Here is a 22190-nt window from a genome sequence, read left to right on the forward strand (position 1 = left end):
TGAAAGACATAGTTGGGAGGAATCTGCCCAGTGTCTTCTATAATTTAATTGTTCTGTGAATAAATGAGACACCTCAGTCTCCAGAGTTATCAGCTTGTAGTTTTTGCTGGAACAAAATCCTTTTGGTTCAGTGGCTACAGCTATTAATTTAGGGTCTAGACATAAAGTCTTTATTATGGAAGACTGACAGTCTTTCTACCAAGAAGGCTGTCAGCCAGTTCTTTTCGTCTGGGGAACATGAGCAATCTGATTATCTTTAGATCTGGTTGTTTCAAAGAACTTTAAATTGAGAACCAGAAAATCATCCCTGTACAGTGATAGAAATAATTGTGCTAAGATGTTTATGTTTCTGATAGTTTGCAGCAAAATAAAGGGGCAGGGTTTAGTTGTCTTTGGATTTGTTAACTCTAATTATTATTAATTTTTTAAATTCCTACTGAAGGCTTTCTCTTTTTATGAGAATACAGACAGGACCTCACTTACCTGCTGTATACTATTCATTATTTTTCTCTCTCCATGAGAGCGTCTTGTCTCTTTGGTAAACTCCTCAGAGAAAACAGTTTGGACCCTCTCACATTTTTTTTACTCACAGAATCACAGAATCCCAAGGGTTGGAAGGGACCCCAAAAGATCATCCAGTCCAACCCCCCTGCAAGAGCAGGGTAACCTAGAGTACATCACACAGGACCTTGTCCAGGTGGGCCTTGAATATCTCCATCGTAGGAGATTCCACAACCGCCCTGGGCAACCTGTTCCAGTGCTCTGTCACTCTCACAGTAAAGAAGTTATTCCTGATGTTAATGTGGAACCTCCTATGCTCCAGTTTACACCCATTGCCCCTTGTCCTGTCACTGGATATCACTGAAAAAAGCCTAGCTCCATCATCCTGACACCCACTCTTTACATATTTGTAAACACTGATGAGGTTACCCCTCAGTCTCCTCCAAGCTAAAGAGACCCAGCTCCCTCAGCCTCTCCTCATAAGGGAGATGCTCCACTCCCTTAATCATCTTTGTGGCTCTGCGCTGGACTCTTTCAAGCAATTCCCTCCATTGTCACTGCTGTTGTTTCAAGGTAGGCTCCATCTATTTGTGCTCTGCCTGCATATTTCCATTTTTCCTTTTCTTCCCACTGCTGTGAGCTTAGCGATAAGATGTGCCTACAGCAGATCATCTTGGCTGACCAGTAAAATTCTACCTCCTATAATGCTCATACTTGAAACTGAATAATCATATAATGTCCTATATGATTTTAGGCATCACTAGATTATAAACTAGGACTCTTCAAGCATTTCCTTAATCTTCTTTAAGAAAACCAGAATTTAGTCTTCAGAGTGCATGCTATATGCAAGCTGTCAAATTTGCTTTGTGTAGCTCTCCAAACTCTATTTCATGTCTCCCAGAAGGATGCAGATTTTCAGAAGGCTGCCAGGAGGTTTTAAGTGCTGCCCTGTTCCAGGTCTCCCAGAAAATGGCTGGGCAGGCTCAGCTCCACTTTGTTATAAGTGGCTCCATTTGGAGTACTTGAACTCCCCTCATGTCAGGTTGACAAACTTCAGTCTGGACAGGACTCTTGGCGTAAGGTCATTGCCTGGCACATGGAAAGTGGTCTTCACAAATCTTTTCTTAGCTGCTGAGAGCTTTAGAAGTTACCACTCATGATCTAGCAGGGAAAATTGCTCCATTTTGCCGTATGTGTCACTGCTAGAATGTCTCTCTAGTTGTGGATGAGGGTGGTGGAAACACAAAACGTTCCAGGGTGTTTCATGTTGGAAATTGTTGTGACTAAGGGTGTTTTACACTTAAGTGTCTGAAAAAAGGCCCACTGTGAACCAAGTCATGTGGAAATGATTCCAAAACTTAATGTATTTTGCAATTCATAGTACTTATTATCAATGGCTCTCAAAGCACTTTCAGGAAAGGTTAATGTTGTGAGAAGTCTTTAACACAGAGGCTATTGTTTTGCATGGAATAAGCTCACAAGATCAGAGTAGGATGCTGAATTGGGCAAGGTGACTGGGAAATCCAGAGAAAAATGTTGCTTAGGAAAAAGATGAGGCTCAGATCCTCAGACGATTAAACAGCCTGTAAACACATGGGGTAGTCATTGCTCCAAGTAAACTGCCTGAACTTTGACTGGCTCTTAATTCATGTCTAAACCCTGGCTATTGCTCCCTACTGTGATACCATCAATGAAACAATCATAAGGCTAGATAGGGAGGCTCTGTTCAGTATGAGAGAGCAATAGCATCAGCAGACCAGGATTTCTCTAGTGCTGAGTTAGAACAATCTGAGACCCATGAGGTCTCTTTTATGGCACTAGGAAACAACAATATTGCCATCATGATACTGAAGCCATCAAGGCTAAACATATGGTGGCTAGTGCTGCCTTGAAAAAGCAAAGTAAAAATTTGTCATGGGGTAACATGTTACTGCCAAGCAGTGACCTACCTCTTAGAAGTGACCTTTATTGTGCTTGTGTATGTCCCCTGAAGATTGAGATGATAATATTTTTAGTGGGCATTAGAAGGTTGTTACTAGAAACAAGGGCTCACATACAGAAGTCATTTGGAAAGCTGTTCTTCGTGAAACATCAGTAGCAGCAAATTCACCAGAACAGTAGAAATGAATTTCATAGGCCATAGAACTAAAAAGGACCATGCTAAATATTGGGTCCAGTCCTTTGAAGTTTCTGATAAACTTGAAAGCTGTGCAAAGGGAAAGGGTTTGGGACATTCAGCCACATGTCACTACTTTGCCAGCTGTTGTTCGTGCTGAGTCCTCAGAATGACTTTCCTGAACTCCTAATCTTTTAATTAGCAGGGACTGATAACAAGGAGGTGACCTCCACAGACAGGGCAACGGAAATTATATTGAATCCCAAGCAGAGAGGAGACTCTTACGCTATGTTAGAGTTGAATACTATTATTTAACAAATTTTCCATGCTGCAACATTGTTTAGAATGTGTCATTTCTCCTCTTAAAAAATAAAAACATCAGGTGGAGACACTGGACTGCAGCCTTGAAATCCACCTAATGTATTATTAGCGCACTTGTTACAGGAACAGAGAATGATAACACCTGTGTACCCAAACTACACAGCCCTTTTCTTTCTGCCCCGACCAGGAGGAATACTATTTGTAGCAATGGCAGAATGGAGTTGACATGATCCATCAGGCTCTTGGCAATATCTGCTAACTGCACTTTATCTTTGGACTTCTGCCTTCCTTCCTGGTTCTGTGCTAAAATCTGCCTCTTTATTTCATGTAGAGCTGATTCCCAGTAGTTGTTAAGTCACTTGCATCTAAGCATATACATTTGATGTAGTCAGTGCTAATTACCTAAAAATAAAAATCTGCTTCATCCATAATGGTCTGGACTGCCTTATCTTCCAAGCCTACTTTGGAAACAAATTGCTGAATAGAATGGAAGACTCATTTTCCTGTTGCTTGGCCCTTCTGGTTTTCAGGTAGTCAGTATATGTCAACAGAATTTGTATTGTCTTAATTGTGATATCTCTTGAGTGTCTTCTGTCCAAGTGTGCATTCACTATGATAAGCTTATATTAAATAGTTTGCTCTGCTGTTTCCCAGAGGTGTCAGTCTGCCTAAGACTGGTGCTTTCTTCATTACATGTGTGGCATGGAAGTCTGTGCAGTTTCTCTAGTGTTGCATCCTATGGCAGAACAGAGGCACTGAGCTTTTTCACAGGAAGTGAACTGGACATTCCCCTTCCTAAGTCAAAGAGGCCAGAGAGATTGGTATCTGCTGTCACATCCTTGGAGATCACTGTAAACTAGCAACCTTGTAAAGCAGGCAACACCTGATGTTCCCTCAGTAAGGAAGGTAACCTATAGCTTTCTGGCCAGTAGGAGGTACTGGCATTTATCTATTGATCCATGCTACTTCATCTGTAAGAGAACATAGCAGAAAGAGATGTATTTTGCTATCTTTCCCTCAACAAAAAGGAAAAGGAAAACCTGGGCAAGGAAGCACAGGAATTATTATTGGGAATTATTATCAGGAAGTCTCCTCACTGACAAAAGATCTAAGGGCAGATATGGGGTCATGTGAAGTCATTCTATTTCCCGAACAGTGCTACTGTACCTACACCTTTGTCTTAACATGGCTATATATGGCTGTTGTACAGCTGCTTAGTACACACCACATCTCACCGGCTGCTGTCAGAGAGTGAGTTGATTCTTAAGGCTCAGTAGTATCTGTGCCTTTTAAGGCCAGACGTGGTGAATATGTGGAAGGCTCCTTTATGTTATGGTGCAGTGCTTTCCAAGGAATGTTGGCATTGAGCAGGCAGAAGGCTGACAGGGAGCTTGGTGATGTGTCTTTCGTGGCAGGATGTGAGGATGCTGGACTGGAGTCCTGAAATGGATCTGTGGAGCCTTTGCTTTGCTGCCATCCCTATCAACCTGTGTTTTAAACAATTTTTAAAGCTGTGTTGCCTGCTTGTTTTTCGAAGAGAAAGCTCATTCTTCATCCTCCCTCCAGTGAGGTGGAAACGTGTGTGTGTTAGTTTTGCCTTTGATTTACTTATGCAGAGGAGGTGAAACCACAAGGATGAGCCATGACCACATGGGTTTAGTCACTGCAGAACCACAGAAGATACTGACCCTTACTCTGAAAGCTGTTACAGCTTACGTGTAACTGAGCTGAGTTCTGTGAGAAAAGGATGATTTGCCACATATTGTTTAAAGCACTTGAAGTTCCTTCCAGATCTGTAAAAATACACAGAATTCTCAATGGAGAATATGATGCCCATCTGTGCAAAGCCCAAGGTGATTAATACAGCCTGTGAGAAATAATTTAGAACATGGCAGCTCAGCCTGACATTCCCAAGGGAGAATAAGCAAAGCAGTCCCATAATTCCCCATAGTCTAAAAAGGAATTGCATTAAAAAATTTTTTGCAAAATGAAATTTAAAATTCAGAATGCAGCCAGGCAGTGTCCTTAATAGAGGCAGAATGGTCATATCCATAGGTTTTTATTTTTCTCTATGGGATGATGCTGTCTGAGAATACTGTCATGTTCCAAGCTGAGTTCTGCGATACTGAGTTTGCAAGTGCATTTACTCAATCTGTAATTATTGATTTGGTTTCAGAGAGGAAAGTATGGCCAGTGAAATGACAGGCTGCCTATACTTTCTATTCTCCCAGGACCTAAGGAAAGGCTATACTAGCCCAAGATCATTTCCTGAGTTTGTCCCAGGAATGCTTTTTTCAGTGAGTGCCCTATCTTTGATGATTTCTGTATTGCAATAAGGGATAAAATGATTTCTTGTTGTCATACATGTTTTGTTAACTTGCTTGAATCCTCAGAGAGAAGATTCCCCCAATAGAGCAGCTGGCAGGTATCCAAATATGGATTGTAGCCAGAAGCACTACCCCAAGAAGAGTACCCGTTCTTTCTGGGAAACGGCAAATGCACATCCAACAGAACATCGCACACAGAAGGCAGCCCAGAAAAAGTTAAGATCTGACTATAGCTGAAGCTTCCTTGCCCTTTAACAATTCTAACTGTATCATGCAAAATCAATTCTTCAACTTCCGATTCATCGTAACCAACAAATTTTTCTTGGGTAGACGCACCACTTCCAGCTGGTTCAACAGGACAAACCCTACTGTTTGTAAGCTGTTTATGGGTCATTTCCTTGACAGATCAATGTTCCTGTCATCAGTCCAGTGGAACAGGTTTGCAAAAATAAAAATATATGAACTGAAAAAAATTTAGTGATGGCAGAGTGGGAAGAAGTACAAACTTATCTGTGAATGAATCAAGAGAATCCTACAGACCTGTCAAACTAAGACTGGATGGATCAGCCACACCCTGAGAGAAGAGAGTGCAAAGGAGCATAAAATATCCAGCAGAATTTTGCTCACAGACTTTAAGCCTAAAATTGAGAAATTGCTGCTGAAACATGTAGTGAAATGTTGAAGCTTGTAAACATGCGGAATGGGGATAAAGAGCAGGAGGAAAGTAAACCCTCTTATGCTTTAAGAGGGTTATCAGGGAAAGAAACAGTAGATTATTCAGTAGGTGAGAAGGATAATATTAGCTGAAGTTATTGCTATACCTAGTCAGTTTGTCAACTCACTTGGACAAATCATTGAAGAGAGAAAAACACCTTTAAGGCTAACAACATGAGCTCAGTCTTCAGAAAAGACAGGAAAGAGTGCCCTGTAATCATGCTCTCAATGCACTTACTGATAAAGTAGCACAAGCAAATATATTTAGGCTTAAGTTAAGCACTGGCTTGTGTTTGCATATAGATAATATGGACAAAGGGGTCCCTAGATGAAGAATCTGGGGTATGCAATAAAAGTAAATGGCTTCAATGTGGGATACTGGGTGTCTCTTTTTATAGAGCAAACTGTTTTGATTAGACAGTCACGTCAGTAAAATATTTTTGACCTTGCTCCTTCAAGCCTGGGCCCTTGGAGTCAGTTCTTGACAGTATTAGGCTCTGAAGAAGTTGCCTGATTTTCAGAGCTGATGTGCGCCTGTTGTTTCAGCTGGGATGAAATCCAGGGTGGGCCACTGCTGGAAACACCATAAGGCCTGGCATGAACCAATGCAACTAAACCTTTCATTGTCATGAGCTCAGACAAAGAATTATGTAAAATTTAATATGTTTGCAGAGTAGCTGACTGTGTGATATTGTTTCTCTAGCGCATTGATGCTCAGATGTCTCTGTTGCTTATTTGAACAGATTCAAAACAAAGCTTTTTCTCTAGAGCAGATACAACACACTAAGGAATGAGTAAACTAGTAAGGTTGATGCCTTCAGACAAACTCAAACTTTCAGTGCTTAGATGCCCACTAGGGCAGATGCTTGCTAGAAAGTATTCTCACTGTTGTTGGAGTCTATGGAGAAATGAAGATGGTTTCTGCTAGCAGTTTGGACACAAAAAGAACAGTCCTTTGAAAGCAGTATTTCCGTCTGGTTATAAATGAGGTATTGAACCTTTCATTAGAACGCTATTTATGATCTAAAATATTAAATCCTGAACTGAGCAAAAATAGCACTACTCAGCCTGTTCAAATGTTTGACAGTTTAGGGTTCAGAATCAAGAAATTTTTGGCAGCTGGAAGTTCTCCTCTGTATCCTGTTCTTGGAAGTGTATCAATCAGACCTTTTCAGTATGATTTGAAAAATGCAGTACCTTGCTTTTTTTTCTTTGCTTAATCAGAATCATGTCTTTGCATTGTATGATGGTATTTTTAATGTTTAGAACTAATAAGTTCCTTTCAAAATGCCAGCTGTCTTAAAGGTGCGTTTAATTGATTTCAAGCAATCCTTTTTAGTTTTAGCAGTCTTGTAAATCAGCCTGTCAGGTAGCAGAAACTTAATTTCCAATGTGTGCATAGATCTAAGGCCAAGAAGTGTTTCCTTGTCTTTCCTACGTGCCAGGGATTAGGAAGAATGTTGGCACTCAGTAAGATTTCTCAGCTCTCTGCATTAAGGGAAGGAAATGGCCTCAGTATTTGCTTTTCAACTAAGCTTGTTTTCCTGAGTAGGAGTTTGAAAATCCATTGCCAATCAAGAATTTTCTGTGTTGAGCACCATTGTAACTCCAGGGAGATTTATGTGATCCATCAGCTTCTTTCTCTTGTTCTTTGGATTAACAAATTTAGCTAAAACCAATTCCTTTGTTAAATTTTATTTCCACTCCAGGACTTTGCAAGGAACTCCTTGATTGAAGACAAACTGAGAAACAGGAGATGTGATTTTTAAGTCTGTTTTAATCTTGTCATGGGCTTTTACATTTTAGATTGCTAAGGACATACTAATTTTATTTTTGTGTTCACCATTGCCCTCTTTTTTTGGCAAATACATACAGGCTGGTATGCTAAGTATGATACTACTCATGACCAGGAGGATTTACTATACCTGAACCAGTTTGAATCAAGTAGTGGTATAGTTTCATGTACAGACATTTAGGATCCTAATTTGTACATTTTATTGTACTAGAAAATCATGGGTTCATTTTTATCAGAAGATTAATTTGTGTCAAGATCTAATTGGACTGAAATTGGAATTCAATTACAATGCACAAATAGCTTTAATTTTTTAAATTAGCTATATAGCCAGACTGTTGAAAGTAGTTTTACTTAAAGCTGAAGCAAATATGTTTTACTGAAATCTGGGTCTAAAAAAATCTATGCCTAGGGAATCAAACAGATTGTTTCTGTTTGTTAATATATCTCAGTGTTTTAAACTAGCTTAATTTATACTCTCACACCTTATTTTTCCTTAATGTTTTGTAAAAGTAAAATGAGCTTTCCTGTTTTTTCAGCTCTGGGTTGGTTTCTGAGCTTTCAGTGTACAAGTCTTTGCACTAGTTGAATAAACCAAAACATCTCCCTAAACTAAGAAAAAAGGGTCCTGTTGTCAAAATAAAGTTCTTGTTTAAACGGGCCATGAATGCAGAGGTTTGGGTAGTAGGTTATCTGGATTTAGTGGTTCCACTTAAAATGCCAAGTGAGACCTTGTACTGTTTGATCTTTTCAAGTTGAATTTAAAACAAATTATATTTAAAAAAACAAAAGGGAATATGCTTCTGCACGTCAGCTGCTGTAGTTTACAGTCCAACAGAAGTTTAAAGTGCAGAAATCAGTAGGTTATTCTGTATGTCCTGTGACAAAAGCAGTGGCTATTGGCAGAAGGAGCAGGTACAGAGGAGATTACTTGTATATATGTTACTCTGAAAATGGTAAAAATGTAATCTCCATCCTATTATTGCTGGAGGGTAGGTGTTCATAATTTCATTATGTTCTTTCTGCCTGGGGTTGAGTGTATTCTAAGCTACTTTTGCCTTTTTTTTGATTAATTTTGTTTGTTTGTTTTTTTTTGTTTGTTTGTTTTGCTCTTTTGTAGAGCATGAGAACAGAATTAGGAATCCCGCTGCACATTAAAAATCTTGGTCTGGCCAAAAATTAGATTAGAATTAGGGGGCAGGGATTCAGGTAATAAAAGATATAAATGCTGCAAAACCCCAGCTTACAAACCAGCCCAGGACTGTTTTCTCCAGTGTCTCTTCAGCTATTGATGAAGAGTATTAAACTGATCCATACCAAGGGAGAGAGCCTGCTCAGATTTCCATAATATGCAGTCTGCATTCTCCTTTGCTTTGTGTCACCTGCCCCGTCATCCTCTTGTGTTGTCATAATACAACTAGCTCAACCTCGTTTTATTCTTGTTCATAAATGCATACTGCCAAACAGTTGATATCAGGTCCCAAAAGTGAATAGGCATGGACTAACTGCAGCAGATGCATGGCTGTCCCTCTGCTTCACACTAAAATGCCTGGACCTCTGTCCTTGGGGTGCCTGCATTGTACTGTGAGCCTACTCTTCCTTCCTTCTGTGCTCCACTTCTGTCCAGGCAGTGTCTAATGCTTCCAGACAGGTGACCCAGAGTGAGTGTGTATAGTTTTTTTTTTTTTTCATCACCTCCCTTTGAACTGTCGTATTTAATGCCTGGGGTCTATTTTCAGGTTGCTATTCAGTCAGCAAAATTAATGAATTCATACTGCTTTCCCTCCAGTTTTTCTTCACTGTGTTTGAAGAGGGGTTTGAAGAAAACTGGTGGCTGGTGGCTTTTGCTCTTTTTATGACAAAAACATGTTCTCCTCTCCTTCCCTGCTCCCACAGAAAAAGCATGCTTCCTTTGCTATGCTTCCTATGGGAGGGCAATTTGGAGGAGTCCAACAAGAGACAGGATTTAGTTGTTGAAGCCTTTTCTCTTAAACATTCTTTATCGCCATTTCTACTCTCGCTTGTGCTTAGAAACGGAACAATCTTGTAGTTCTATACTTCTGCTCATGGGGAGAAGCTGGAGGTCTCTCTTTCCCAAAAGCTCCTAGATGACCCTAAAGAGTCCAAAGCGGCTGTTCCCAACAGACAGCTCTTGGGGCCAAAAGAGCTCGCCCCGCAGCTGCCGCGGAGGCTTGATCCTGCTGTTCGACATGGTGGCCACAGGGGGGCACCAAAACCTCACGGTTGGGGCGGCAGGGCTCGGCTCGGCGGGAGGGTCCTGCGGGCTGCGGCGCCTGCCGGGAGCAGCTGCGGGGAGCGGGGTCCGTCCCTCAGTGTCGGTGCCCAGGTGGAGCTTTACTTCCCTTGCTGGGGACTTAGAGGGTAGGAGGCCGGGCTGGTGGCAGGGAGCACCTGGGGTTTGTCACCTCCTAGGACGGTGGTTCACGCTCTGCTCGTGCTGCCCTGCTCCCTGCAGCCATCGAGCCCGGGCTGCATTTGTATTTGGTTACGTACCTGGTGGCAGGGAGGAGAGAAGCTGAGACAGGTGTCTTCCTTGGGAAGTTTCTAATATCACCCCACACGGTACTTGGGTGCTGTCTTCTGTCGTCATCATCCCACAGGGTACCACAGTCTCCTGACAATTTTTTTGGTGCATACTTGTTTTGATACCACATTTAAAAACTCATCTGAGATCTGGAAAAGCCTTTCAAAATCCCATATTTTAACATTCCTATTCACCTAAGAATGGCAGAAACTCAGTGGAGCTGTCACAGGGTATGAAACAACTACACAACTACTCCATGTTAGTCATAGCACATACTCATAGAAATATATGTGCTGGTCCTGATAGAAGACTGACCCATGTCACTCGTGTAGCTCAACAGGAAGACAGTTGGGAGAGCCTGATTCTGCACTGTCTCTAAATTTGGCAGAACAAATGAATTCACTACTCCAGGGACCAGTGAACACTGAAAGGTGCAATGGAGACCTCTGGAAATCATTGTCTTGTGGTTTGCCCCCATTAAAGACCACCATTTTGCTAACTAAAGATGTAGGAAGTCCTTTCTGCCATCAGCTTAACATACAGCAGCTAGCTGCATGGCAAGGTAGGATGAGTTACTAGTGGATGGTCCTGTTAAAGGTGATAAGGGAATCCCTGAATACCATTTGATTTTTTGCCTGTGTAACTGAGGAAGGAGCTGATTATGCCTTTGCTTCACAGCAGAGAGAGGTTATATGGAAGACAAGCTAACATAAAATGTATTGATAAAAGGCCTTCTTACTGAACTAAAAAGTGCTGGGTGCTTAGGCTCCACAGCTGTTGCTCTGTCTTCAGTGATGTTGACCAGATGGTCCAGCTCGAAGCACTGACATTCCCACTTGTGCTGTGGAAAGGGCTGAGCTCAGAGCCGGCTTTAGTTGTGTGTACTCTTTGGCTTCTCAGATCTGAGCTGCTCTGTGGTTTATGAGGAAGTCTGGAGACACAAACATGTCCCTGGACACTAACGGAGGGTGTAAAAAATAGCTGGCATGTTAGAAAGAGGCTTGACAGTTGTGGTTATTTTGTGCATTGAAGAATATGTAGTCATAGGTGCTTACAGAGAAATTGCTAGCTCAAGTGAGATTGTGAATGACCTCCTGTATTTTGTCAAAGTAGCCTTGACAGCTATTTACTTTGCTTTCTTCCTCAGTGGAAGGTTTTGTTCCTGAACCCTTACCATATAGACAGATAGTTACAGATGGACATAAAAACTATGAGTATGCAGCTGCAGCAGAGTGGATAGAGATCCTGAATTCCTTCATCTCTGAGGAAAACACCAAAAGCTGCAGAGACTACAGCACTGAGGAGTGTGAAGGACAGGCTGTGGCTTCAGGCTTCCTACAGGAGCTGCCTAATGACACCATTTTTCATAGTTTTGAGGCTCCCGTGGAACCAGAAAATTGGGAAGCATGGTGGGAGGTTAGAGTGCAGAGTATAGGTCTCTGTTCAGGGGATGAATCTGACACCAAACTATTTGCAGCCTGATGCATGAACCCTGACACTCTGCAGTCCTGTAGTATCTTTCTCAGAGCACAGCAAATAAGTTATGTTTTTAAATGTGCACTGCCCTATCAGCTGGTTCGGTCTTAAGTTTTAAATTGCTCAATGGGACCCCCAAGACATAGAACTGGGTTGCATGACTGTTGCAAGGTCATTCTAGTTTACGAGCTTCCGTTTACTGGCTTAAAACTTTAAAGGTTTTACAAAGCTTCAGAGCTGAAATCCCTTTTCAGTTCTCTGGCTCTGTGATTTTTTGCCTTTACTTTTTTTTATGTAAACCAATTAAATCTCTAATGGGCAGGTTTCTCTGTTGTAGAAGATCACATAATCTAACCCATGGTGGGAAGAGACTTCCAAAGCTGTACATGCTAGACAAAATTCCTGCCGAGTCTTGTGTAGTTTATTTAACCTCCGCAGAACCTGACACGTGCAAGAAATATTTTTGTCCTATATATGAAAAGGACAAAGTGCTTGTGTATCACATGAAGATCCGTAGGCTTTTCGAGTCCATTAGTTACCACATGGGAGTATTAAACAACATCCAAAATGAGAAAACCCTTTGAAAGGATCAAGTCAAAGGTCCCAGAAAATCTCTAAATTACTGATATTAGGTTTTGTTCCATTTGGGAATTTCTTCACTATTTCAAAGTCTGTGAGATCACCTGGAGAAGATTCACTCTGGTTATGCAATGGAAGCCAGCTAAAAGTGCTGTAATTTTCTATTAGTACTGTTTGGTGGCACCTTTGGGAGTGTCTACATCACTACACATCTCTTCTCCTGTGCTTCTCCCATTCCCCCTATGCTGTGACTGCATCCTGCCCTGCCTTTGTATGCCAGAAGTCAAAAAAGAACAAGGGAGTAATGGAAAATCTGATATGGATGTCAGTTGCTAAAGAATAGGGATATAATTAATGCCAGTCGACATAGCTTTATGGAAACTAGGTCTTGTCAAACAAATTTGATCTCAAGAATGTAATCTCAAAGAATGGGTTGTTAAAGGCAATTGTGTAGATGTGATGTATTTTTATAAAGCGTTTGATTTTGTACTGCATGATAGCCTAGCTAAAATCTTAGTGTTACATGATATCAGTAAAGTGCTTGTTAAATGCATTAAGGACTGGTTAGCCAAGAGCTCAAAGACATCATTTGTGGGAAGTACCGCTGAATAAGACAGTGTCCAGGGGATTTGGCAAGAACTGATATCAAGTTCAGTGCTATTCAACAGGTTCGTCTGTGATTTGGAAGGAATTAAAAACCATAGCTGAGTTTTAAGGCTTGCTGTGTCACCAGATAGGGTAATAAATAATGAGCAAAACTTTATATAAGATGATTAGCTTAACAAGAAAATCTAATTCTAACCAAATGTATTAGCAGTCATGTACAGTGTAAGACACTTGGGAGGAAGGACTGTATCTCAGTCCTCCATTCTGAAGCTGTGTATTGAAAAAAGGCTATTGCATTCCTTAGAGGTGACCACAGGAGCAGGAAGTGGGAGTGATTTTTAACCTACACATATGGCATTGTGAGAATGGTAGAATATAGCAGGTAACTCTAGTAGAGTTTTTAAAAGAAGTTATAAAAAGTGAATAGAGCACAGCAGAGGGATGCAGATGACTTGAAATAAGCAAATAGAGCTGTTTGTTGCATTTTAAAAAACATTGAGAATTGGCTTAGTGTAGAGGTACCTTCCTGGGGAAAAAGATGCCAGGTGAGCTTCTTTCCCACCACCATGATCAGAGGACCTTTTCACAACAACAGGAACCAACATCACCTGGAACCTAGGGAAGTTTATATTAAAACTGCTAGTGTAGTTTATATGAAAAATAAGATAAATTTCTTTCAAAAGTATGATTTAATTTTGGGAAAATTTTTGGGATGTTTTTTGTTTTGCATACGCTCAGCAATTTATCCAGTGCATACATGAATGAGCAAAATGGTAAAGAGTTAAAATCACTCTAAGTGCTATTCTGTGTCCTGCAATATAAAGGAGGGCATCCACCTGGCCTTCTGCCCTCAATTATGACCTGAAGCAAACAACATGTTCAAGCATGTTGACTATGTATCATATTTGTCCTCGCATCATACTGAGGTCTTAAGCAACCCTGCTGTGTCTCTGCCAGTATTACAAAAGAGCAAGCTGGATGATGAGATGATGCACTTGTGTGTATGTATACATTCTCTCACTCTTTATATATGTAAATAACTTGCAAGAAACTATCCTTCTTAAATCTTGTCTTCCCGAGCCATGAGTGTGTTTCTGACCATGAGAAGAAGCCATCTGTTAGCAGCTTAGGATGTATTTCCAACTTGCAACCTTCAGTCAGCAAGCCATCAGGCCAGCCTTCTGTATCTCAATATCGCTTTCTTGTCTCTCAACCTACATCTAGAGCTCTTGAATGTTCTGAAGAGTTTGTGTGGTCCATACTGCTCTAGATCCCTCTTCCTCAACCTTGAATGAAGGTATGCTATTTCTGGCCTTCTCTACTGGGAGGAGTAAACATGGGAAACTGTGGGTAAAGAGTGCCAAGGAAGTCTTAGTAGGTCCAAGCAGCAAAAACATCTGCTGTGTCCCCTTTCTTCACACCTATGGGTTTGCAGATTCAAGGGAGGGAAAATACTGGAAATACTCAGAGACTTTGGATGAAAATTAATTGGCAAAAGATGGGGAACAGCCAAACAGGCACAAGAAGATATAAGATACAGGGAGCAGAAAGAGCAGTACCAAGAGCTGAGGGGAGGGCTTTAGAGTAAGATTTCCTATTAGGAGATTTCAGGAGACTAAGAAAACCCTTTTGCAACCAGTGCTGCTGTTTTGGAAACCTGGAGGCTTATGTGTCCCCCTCATGAAAGGACTGCATTACCATTCCATTTCTTTCTCCTAACAGAGGAGGGGTTATGTTCTCTCCTCCTTTTTTGTGCTTCCAATGGAGTTGGATTTGCTGAGCTGAGGCAACAGCCGATCCTATTGTAAATACTAGACTGCTTTTCTGGCAGCACCCCTGCATTCCCACAGTGGTTATGGCCAGGGTCAGTGACCCTTGCAACTGCTTTGTGCCCTTTACCCTTGCCTTCTTTCTCTGTAATGGCACTACCACTGATTTAATAGCATTAATGTTTAAGCCTTTCTCCAATCATTCTGCTTCCATTGGCGCTCCTCTTTCATCTTAATTTGGCTGGAAGAAATGGCAGCTCTTTCTTGCTGTTTGCTAATGAACCTGCCTAGAGCAAATTTACAATTGGCAAGGAAAGTGATGTGTCTGTGGCAGAAGGCAAAACCTACCAAAGTCTCTGTGATCCAAGACTTTTTCTCAGATTTCATTTTCTCAAATCCAGTGAATTATTTTGTGATTCATATTTTTTCCTGTTCTACATGTGATTAAATCAGCACTCTGTGAAGCTTTATCAGAGGAAAAGAAAATTCTCTGCCTTGTAAGATCGGCAGTGTCCAGGTGGCCATGATTCTTATGTGGCGTCTGCAAATATTTGCTGGGGCAAATCTGAGCTGTACTTTTCTACAGGCTAGTGCTATAGCAGCTGTAGGACTGAGTGCTTGCCAAAGAAGCACTTATTAATTCACAGAGTGAAAAAGTTCCAACACGAAAGACTGTTCCCAGAAGAAGAAATTACATCAATCAAGGCATTTAGCTATGCTGGGGAAGAGCCAAGTTCAAGTCTTAGGTCCAGAAAAGTAGACCAAGATCTTGAGCCCAAATCCCTCATATCCCATGTAGGTCTCCTTATACATGCAGGTTTCTGTGTTGCCTAATGCAAATTAGGGAACTTTTCTATTGAAGGTTTCCTCATGACAGTGAGTTCCTGCAAAACATGCAAATTTCAACAAATAGAGCATTTCCCAACAAAGCTGGCTATGCCAAGGATAGAAAGGAAAACAAACAAACAAACATAAGCAGTTCTATGGATCAGGTGCTGTCAAGTAGGTAGAGAGGGAGATCGTTTAATAGTTGCCCAAGTATGTGCAGACTCACTGCAGCTGCTTATGCTATGTGTCTCTTCAGTTCCTGCAAGTATCTTCTGTTCTTGGGCTGCAGCGTCTGGGAAATGAAGAAATTTTACTTGGAATCATAGGGAGGATTAACAGGGTCTCATCGTTCTTTCTTGAACTGCAAAATGCCCCTTTGCCTGTTTCCATTCTGTGTGGAGGAGGAATTGAGCTGTTGTTTGATGTGTGGTACTTTCATGTGTAGGCATGAACTTGTGGAGTTTGGCCTGTATGGCAGCAAGTATTGCCATTACGTTTGCTCTGCTTTTTTTCTATTTCCAGTGTCATTGCTTTGGAGTAACTCCTGGGGCTGATTGTTTCAGATACATGGCCATCTCCCCTCTGTGCTCTGTTGGACCAGGGCTGCTAATCAGTGTTATCAAGAGACAGCTGAGTAGATCTTTAATTTACCACCTTCCACTTCCTAGAATTATTGTTGTGCTTGCACGTATCTGGAAGGATTTGTTCCCTGCAGACATTTGGTATTACTTCATGTAAGTGCAAGGTCATTTCTACACCACTGGTTTTCATCCAGCTCCACTATTGCTTCGAAAGCATTCTCAAATAGCTGTTTGCCTTTTGGAATGAGTTTGGCCCAGTCTATTGCCAGTGGCCATCTGGATCAGAATCACAGCTAGCACTGACAGGACCCTGGTCTTGGCAAAGAAGCCTGGGCTTGAACAGACCATCAGATAATTAGAAGCTACTGCAGTGACTTGCAATCAAAGAGCCTAAAGAAATGGATGCAGGGGGTCTTCGTGTACTCCTGGAAGTAATAACTCCAGAGGAGTGAAACTGGCTCTGAAAATGTTTCCTTTTCTCTGAGAGGCATCCTTTAGTGTATTGTTTAGATTCTTCTGCCTAGAAGGTTGTCCTTACTAGAAGACTTTATTGTATTGTAACCCATTTGTGTTTTATGCAAGAGGAATTCTTATAAAAATGTGAGAAATAGCACTATCCCAAGTATGGACTTAGGTCACTGTTGTGCAGAAAAGTGGGGTGTGGCAATAAAAAACTTATTTTTTCTATTATAAATGAGTGTGTCTGCAATCTTTAGCTATGTGTCTATTAAGCTTGGCATTGGCTATAGAAATAGAATAGCGCCTTGTTGCTATGGTTGTTCTGCCTTTCAAGGGGGAAGATGGTAGTAATTACCTGGTGATACATGATTCATTGTGTGGAAGTGGGTATTTCAAAACATTACGTGTTTGCTTCATCAATTGAGAAACACTGTATTTGCTGACACCAGTTGTACTGCACACTCTGGTAGCTCCTTATCATTCCTCCAAGCATGGAGTATCTGTGATAATCTTTTTATTTCATCCTACTGCCTTTCAGCCTCTCAGCCTCCAAATACTTGTGCCTTTCTACATGGTGTGCTGGAAATGCTCTTTCCGAACTTCTTTACTAAACTCTTTAGGATGTTTGTGATCACTGTCAACACTCATCTCTTCTTATGAAGCCATTGATGTAGGATTTTGAAGTTCTACAAGGACGTGGCAAGGTATGACTCAACTGCAGTTTATTACTACTCTCCAAATCTTCATTCTGACCCTCTTTTTTTTATCCTTCCCATAATTTTGTATGTGTTCATGACTTGAGAAGCTGTGCTTCTACCTGGAGAAAGATTGCACCTTTGCTTTGTTCAGTGGCAAAGCTAGAAAGCATAATGCCCAATATGAGATTATAACTAATAATTTCCTTCTTAGCTGCTTCAGTATTCTTTTCCTTGGGCTTCCACATGATATTCCGAGATGCCAAAGGTCAGGCATCAGTTATCACAAAATAATGCTGCCAACCACAACTTTACCACTTCCTTTTAAAACTCAGTCTAAAGCCAGCTAAGAAAGGGTGTTTTGGGGCTATGAATACCAAGTTCTTGTGCCTTCTTCTCCTGCTACTCTCATCTCCCTTGGCTAATCAGCTTTAAACAGCCAACTGAGCATATTCGTCCCTTGCTGAATTCCTGCAGGATCTTTCTTTTTCTCCTGTTTTTCTCTCACTCTCCTTGTACTGCCACTTCAGTGCAGTGTCATGGAGAGAGGTTTCTAGTGGTATTTTGAGCACTTCCTGGCCAGTTGCAGCCTTTTAAAGGCAGTTAAAGTGGCCTATAAATCATACATTGCAAGGTGTCTTCATAAATTATATGTTTTGTTAACCCCCTAGCCTCTAGCATGCTCTGAGCTTCATATAGAGATCACAAATTATATACTAAAGATAAAAAGGATGATGTTGGTCTTGAAATATTCTGTCTACATGGTTGTTTCCTCCCCAGTTCTTTTTAGAGTTCCTTGTGCCTGAAAAATATTTATTAACATAACCATCTCCTGTTTGATGTCTGTTTTGTTAGTAGTTTGTAGTGCAGTTTGTTATCTGCAGCAGTCCTGTGCTACGTTTATTTCCTTTGCTGATAGTTTTGATTGAAATAGAAACTGCTAATCGATTTCTGCAAAGGAAGACTTTTCCTCCCAAATAATGAGTATCACTTTTGTTGTTACAGTGACCTATGATAGAGACTTTGTTTTTACTTTAATTGGTGGTCTGTAAAAAGGGAGTTAAACAGAATTCAGAACTGTAGTTCAAACAGGTATCTGAGTGATGAAAATTCAACGAGAAACTGGCTAGTTAGTGAGTTACTGGGGAAAGGTCACTGTTGGCATAACTTCCTCCAGTACTCAGAGGACCACAGTGACAGAGCTTGGCAGACTTCAAGATCCTAGTTTAGATAAAATATGGACTTTTGCTCAGGAATGGTCTATCTAAATCAGCCAAGCAAGTCAGAGGAGTTCATGGTACTTGCCTGAGGTGACAAAGAAAGTCAGTAGCGGAGAGAGTATTGCAACTGCAGGCCTTTGCTCAGGCTGTGTGCCTCCAGTATAGAAATGTATAACCTGTCCAATCTTGTCTCCACGGGACAGTGTTAATACGACTAGCAAAAGCTTCAGTGTTCCCATTAAACTGCTAATGGGGACCTCTAATGGGCAAAATCTGCACCATCCAGTTCTATAGAAACTAACTGCAAGTTGAAAGATTTGATGATCATATTGTTATCTATATTATATTCCACCATGAAAGGGATTAAAATATTAACACATCTGATCCTCTGAAATGCCACCTGGCATTTGAACAACATCATTCTTTCTTCATGTAGAATATTTTTCTCACATGGATCTTGCTGATTTCCTCTCATTCTCAATTCTCTCTGCTGATTGTCACATATCATTTCAAGAGCTAACTCCATCTCTGACTGCAGCTATTTGTTATCAGCCCCTTTGCCTTTACCACTTCCATTTGTAATTTAAACACCCTAATTTAATAGGTTTGTCTCATTATTTTGATTAATCATATTAACTCATATTAATTAAGAGATGGATTTAGGTAATGACAGAGGTTAATGGAGTCAGTTTTCTCTTTCCCCTGGTTTTCCAGGGAAGGGGGAACATAGGGGTAGGAAGGGAAAATAAAAAGACTAGAAAGAGTGAAAAAGAGAAACTGCTGGGGGAAGGGGGAATCTCAGTTAGCAATCAGAAATTCCCTGCTAATTGAATGTCTGATTTTATTAATGATGAAATTTATAAAGGTCCTTAAGAAAAGAAAAGAATTTAGCCAGTTCAGCAGTTAAGTGTGAATATTAACTAACTCCAAGATAAAAGTTAAAATATCCATTTTCTTTTCTCTAGTTCTTTAAATAAAAAGCTCTCTTTGACACTTCATCCCATTAGAGCTTCAGCTTCCTTTGCTATCCATTGCTAAATGGCTGTAGACTGTGCAGAGAATGTAATGTCCTAGGTGGTTTAAGAAATGCTGACCTTGGAGGGCAGGAAGTTAATACATGGATCACCATAGTGCTTATTTTCCTTGATGCCTGCTCTCTAATGCTGCTTTAGTAAGTGGAATAAGGATTCCAGCTCTGCCCTATGCTCTGTGTCTACTCCATCACTCTTGTTTCCCTGAGGCTCAAGAAAAAATGAACTGCAAACAGTGTCAGATTCAGACTGAACTTTGTTAGTGTTGTGGGCTGCATTTCCATCGCAACGAAGGCACGGTGAATCCTTTGCTTATCAAAGTCCCTTTGTGACAAGATCTCATGGTTATTACTCTTGGGCATGTCCAGCAGCAGACTGTTCCTAATTTGTCTCTTTCTTTTTCCTTATTTGTACCAACTCTATAAAGGCATAATATCCCATTTGAGGAGGGGAACCATATAGCCTAGCCCAATCACCCTCACGCAAACAGCATGAGGACAAGTCAGTGGAAAACACTTTAATCCTGTGCTCCATGACATTTAAACCAATCTGGTTCAATGAACATTTGAACCAAAAGCCATTTTGGAGCTGAAGCTGGTTTGTAGTGAATTGTGGGGTAACTGTGCAAGATTCCAGAGTAAGCAGTTAACCTTTCTCCTTACCAGAAAAGAAGGTTTTTGTGACAATGGTAACATGGTATACAAAATAAAGGGAGGTAACTGCATAGGTAGAAAAAACCATTATTCATACCCTAAATTAACAAATACGAGCAAAGAGTTTGTATAAATTATCTTAAGTCTAAGTAAAAAATAATTAGAACAATAAAGGTGTTTTGTGAACAAACTGTTACCAAAGAAGAATTTAACTGTGAGAGAACTTGACATCTTTGTATATACCTTTCCAGTAAGTGTTGCTGTTGAAAAGTAGTGCTCACATTCTGCCCTGTGAAAGATAGCCAGTAAGGTTTATAAGACCTTCTAGTTTAAAGTGTAATAAATAAATAAATTACAAAAAGAAGCACCAAGAACATGTGGAACATTTCCTGTGAGGTCTTTGGAGAAATACTTTTTAAGTATGATCAACTGTAGCCATTGTATTTATGTTAACTCAGTAGAATATGTTGTCTGTGGAAGGACAGACAGTACCCATTAACTATCCAGATTTCGTGACTTCAGTACCTTCCCTTGCTCTCAGCTACTTTAAAGTAAAGTTTGCAATGTAAACAGTCTCATGTGAGTTTTTAATTTCACCCAGCTGGAGTCCTTGTACCTAACTTGACTGCCACTCAGGAGAAATTTTAATATAAATTCCAGAAGATGATTACTTTTCGGTGATCTGTGATTAAAATAGCAGAAGTCTAAAGCGGAATTTTTCCATAATCAGTATTTCAGAGTGGATGAAAGAAACAAATTTCAGTTCAAAAGCCACTAGAACAGTTGAAGTCTCATAAGACTGACTGACCTTTTTGTGACTTTGGTGAGAACATCAAAAAACAATTTTGCTTTTTCCATGATATTTCATAACAGGTGAAAATATACCACATTTTAAGATTGCTGGCAGCTTGAGAATGCTGTCAGTCTGTTTCTATGATGTCAGAAAATGCTGTAAAATTAACATCTTTTTTATTGTTGTGGGGTTTTTTGGTTTTTTTTTAATCTCTGCTTAATATAAGCATAAGTCAACTAGGGAATCATTTCTGTGCAAAATGACAGTTGACCTGAACAGTGGAGAACCATGAGTTTGAAAAATCCAATTAGTGTTCCCAGTCTAGTATCTTTTGGCTTGTACACAGAAGTATAAATATGTAGGACTTGAATTTAAAAAGTACAAGGCTCAGAAGAGAGAAAATTCTAGGCATGTAACATTAAGGGACTTCAGAAATAGATGTCTGGAAGAGTCTAAAGGCAGTCTGACATTATGAAATGACCCAACAAAATTTCTCTAAATTGGGAATTGGAACAATACAACTGACAGTGTGTTTTTGCTCAGAGAGCTAAGGTCTTGTTCAAGTAGGGAAAGCCTCGCAGGCAGACTTTGTCTCTAGAGTTTCCCTGTGTGATTACTGACCCAATCACAGCTGCCTCTCTACCTGGGAGTATTCCTAAAACTCCAGGCTCTGAAATCCTGCTTTTCCTGGAAGAATTCTCATTTTATTAAAAGCATGCAAAGCTTTTATCTGTACAGAAGAGCTTGAAACAGGGGAATGTTAAAAGCTCAGAAAATGTAAAAGCCTGGTAGAAAAATCCCATGCATGAATATGCATATATATATGTAAATAAAATTTATATATAAAATACAACAGTACCTCATGATGTTTTAAGATAGTCTTGAGATTATTTTGAAGCTATCAGTGATTTCAGTGAGGGTTTAGATGGACAGACGAGCCAACCGTATCCTGGGCTGCATGAGAAGGAGCGTGACCAGCAGATTGAAGGAGGTGAATCTGCCCCTCTACTCTGCTCTCGTGAGACCTCACTTGGAGTATTGTGTGCAGTTCTGGTGTCCTCAACATAAAAAGGACATGGAACTGTTGGAACAAGTCCAGAGGAGGGCCACAAGGATGATCAGGGGACTGGAGCACCTCCTGTATGAAGACAGGATGAGAAAGTTGGGGCTGTTCAGCCTGGAGA

The sequence above is a fragment of the Melopsittacus undulatus genome, chromosome 4 (assembly GCF_012275295.1).
Source record: "Melopsittacus undulatus isolate bMelUnd1 chromosome 4, bMelUnd1.mat.Z, whole genome shotgun sequence".
Taxonomy (NCBI): Eukaryota; Metazoa; Chordata; class Aves; order Psittaciformes; family Psittaculidae; genus Melopsittacus; species Melopsittacus undulatus.